Source organism: Castor canadensis, chromosome 15, assembly GCF_047511655.1.
Source record: "Castor canadensis chromosome 15, mCasCan1.hap1v2, whole genome shotgun sequence".
NCBI lineage: Eukaryota > Metazoa > Chordata > Mammalia > Rodentia > Castoridae > Castor > Castor canadensis.
Window position 1 is genome coordinate 85,286,827 of NC_133400.1, and position 3,829 is coordinate 85,290,655.

General features: G+C 35.2%; 1 pseudogene; it reads left to right on the top strand.

Moving 5' to 3' along the window:
- Positions 1 to 1,012: 1,012 nt before the first annotated feature.
- On the top strand, positions 1,013 to 1,838 carry LOC109702312 (large ribosomal subunit protein uL23 pseudogene; annotated as a pseudogene).
- Positions 1,839 to 3,829: the final 1,991 nt, after the last annotated feature.

Here is a 3,829-nt window from a genome sequence, read left to right on the forward strand (position 1 = left end):
CTATTGTGCCAGGTGCCCAATATGATCAGACAACACCTTGTTATTCCTTGTGCATTTCAAAAAGGTCTGAAATTGCTGTCAGTGACAGAATTGAGACTGTGATCTAACTTACTTCCTATGCGTCCTTGTTCAACAGTTTACTACACTCCCCAATGCATAGTATTTTACATCAGAAGTTTTAGAAACAAGATCAGTGACATAAAACTTGCCTACACATATTTATATGTTTATATCTACATGCATACATATACATTGGTGGTATATATACATGTATGTGTGTATACATATACATGGAAATACACGCATAAGTATGTGTATATTGTGACTGAAGTGGCTACATTCTTCTACTTCTGGCTGTAGGACACCATTGTATACTAAAATCCACTTATTTCTCATAATTCTGAGATTGTGTTGACACTTAGGTGACTGGTCTCAAAGATTGTGGTCCAAATGAAGAAAGAAATCATGTTGTGAAAGAAGGAAATGAAAGGAAAAAATAGACAGATGTTTTGAAGTAGTAAAATATTTTAAATTGTCAAACAACAAATACATTTGATTTTATTTCAGTATAATTGACAAATAATTACTGACACTAACAAAGAGACTCTGAAAGCAAAACCAAAATGTGTAATGAGTGTTAACATGATATAGACATGTATGTATGCTTACCACACAGAAGCTGGGCTGACAGAGATTCTGAACCAAAGGATGAGAATTATTTGGGTTTTATCAAAGTTCTAGAAGCTTACTTATTTTGGGGGATTGTTTTTCCTTTTTTGTTGTCCTATAATTATTAAAAGTTTATGATTCCCTTCGTTGTGGCAGAGAAAAATAAAATTCTTTATACATGTAGCTAAAAATATCACAAATCTGTCAGCTAAATTAAAATGTTTTTCCACTGGGAATTCTGACCACAACTATGGCAAAAATTATCAAACTATTTAACAATTTAGTTTCTTCTTTGGTCCAAAATGAAGGTAATCACTAAAGATCCTTCCAGCTTTTCACCAACATGGTGCTGAAAGTGAGGAAGGAAGCTAGTGGCCCTCCCAAAGCTAAAACCAAAGCAATGGCTTTGAAGGCCAAGAAGGCAGTGCTGAAAGGCATCCACAGCCACAAAAAGAAGATGTGCACGTCACCCACTTTCAGGTGGCCCAAGACACTGTGGCTATGGAGGCAGCCCAAATACCCTAGGAAGAGGGTCCCAGGAGAAACAAGCTTGACCACTATGCCATCATCAAGTTCCCCCGACCACTGAGTCAGCCATGAAGAAGAAAGAAGACAACAGCACACTTGTGTTTATTGTGGATGTCAAGGCCAACAAGCACCAGCTCAAACAGGCTGTGAAGAAGATCCATGACATCGATGTGGCTAAGGTCAATACGCTGATCAGGTCTGATGGAAAGAAGAAGGCATATGTCCATGGCTCCTGCCTGATTATCATGCTTTACATGTTGACTACAAAATTGGAATCATCTAAACTAAGTCCAGCAGGAAAATCCTAAATATACATCTTTTTTCACCATTAAAAAAAAAGATTCTTCCAGTTTCAACATCACTGACCCAGTAATTCTATTTCTGTTCAGTTGGTTTAGATAAGAGGCAAAGACTGAGGAACATTATATGGGAGAGAAAAAGTGATATGAGTGAAGAAGTCTATGGAGGAAAGAAAATGCAAACTTTCTAGGAAGAAAAATCTGGAAAATGTGGGTTTAAAGATCAATCATCACATTTTCTGGATTCAATTATCCTATATTCTTCTGGGTCCCACACTCACTATGTCCCTAGAAGTGATTATTAGCAAAGGTGGTACTACTTACCAGAAGGATAAAAATGCCTTTGTCATTAGAACCTAACTCCAATTTACCTGTAAACATAATGTATTATTGTATGCTTTTACAACCAATAAATTTTACAATAATACAACTAAAATATAAATGACAGAATAAAGATTTTTGTTGTTGTTGTTGTTTGTTTATTTTCCTTAGGAGTTTGATAGAGGATTATCTTATGTGGTTGGAAAATTGCAGCAGTTGAGGTATCCATATTCAGAACATCTAAATAAGCAATACCACATACCTAAATCTGTCTGCATTTAAGGTTGTCACTATTCTCATTATTCTACATGTAATTGTAAGAATCAGAATACTTCACTGTCTCCTCTACAGCAGTCTGTCCAAGGATTATAGTGGAAAACTTGTTCTTTCATTATAAATTGGTTTTCTTTTCATTACTACTTTATATTATAGTTACATTAATTTTAAGGCATAGATAGGTTATATCATCAAGAATTTTATTTCAATAATAAATAAGCATTGTAAAACACTTGTGATTTTAAAAAAGGGGGACAGTGGGCAGAGAAAGATTGAGAATCATCATTCGTAATATTCTCTGGCCATCAGCTTACCATGGTATCTTCTCGTTCTTCTAACTCCTGGAACAAATGTAAGGGATTCCACTTAGAAATCTTGTAACCAGCTACAACCTCCAGCTCAACATGTGTAAGACTAAGCATATGGCTTTATTCTTCAGTGAATTGCAGCTCAGATTTAACCGTTTGATTCCTATCTAGGTGCAGAACTCCTGGTGCATTTTAATATGTCCCTTTCTCTTTTGTACTAATTACTAATAGCCACCATAATCTTGGCCATTAGTAATCTTGTGCTCATATATCTACAGATTTATCATTTACTTCTCACTGTTTGTGTTTGTAACTTGCTACAATTATTCCTAGTTCCCAGGCTCATGTTCCTCCTTCTCCTCCATCTCCCCCAAGCACTATTATCAAGAGTTCAATTTGAGTTCGACTTGTCCTCCACAGCTTCCTCTCTTTGTTGTTCTCAGTCTACTGATTTTCCCTAAACTTCTTGAGTAGTTATTGAAATTATGAGTTGAACTACTATTTTAACTATTTTACCTGCGACTTGATTAATGTAGTAAGTGCTTGAAGAGTTTATATATTTTTTTCATGCCCTTTGAGTTGACTCAGAGCTGGTTTCCAGTTAACCCTTGAATAATTAAGTCATTGATAAAATAACTTAAATATTTGAGAATCAGACGATATGCTAAATTTTTGAGGAAACTGGTAATTCTTTTTTAAAGAATAATACATGAAAGGAAAAGGATTGAAAAATGAAGAAATGACTGCCCACACAGGAGGAAGTTTCTATTTTAGAAGCAGGGAAATAAGTAGGAGTTACAAAATGTGTGAAGGTCTTGGAAAGCGAAGGCCAGAGAAATACACTTCTAGCTTTTAGGAAATCAGAAAATTTCAGCAATGAAAGAAAATTGGAAATTAACTACCTTCAGCACCAAAGTAGGTAACAGTGATCCACTTTCAGGAAACCACCTGCTAAACAGCATGACCATCATATATAAAACTCTATGCCGGGAGATGAATGTGGTGCCTCTGTGTGTACACGTGTGTGCAACAGCAGTCAAACAAAATGATGTTGGAAAATTCTGAAGAAGGAAAAACAAATCTATTTGTTCTGTAATCAGCTACAAATACTCAGGCAGTTGAAAAGCTGTAATCTAATGAAGTTGGGAAGCCAAAGAGGGCAAAATGAAAGTCTATAAATTGCAATAAGCACCCTAATTTTCAGCTTACATCTGAGCCAAAAATTTCACTGCCTTTAGTGGTTCAGTCTTAAATATTAAAGGGTAGGCAAGGACCATCAAACACTTAAGGAAAGGAAATTCTCAAAACCCCAATAATTAAAAAGAAAAATTCCAGGATAATGAAAACATCTATAAGCAAAAGAGAACTTAAAAGAAATAAAAACTAAATTATAGCCTAACTAATTACATTTGTGAGGCAGATTTTTAA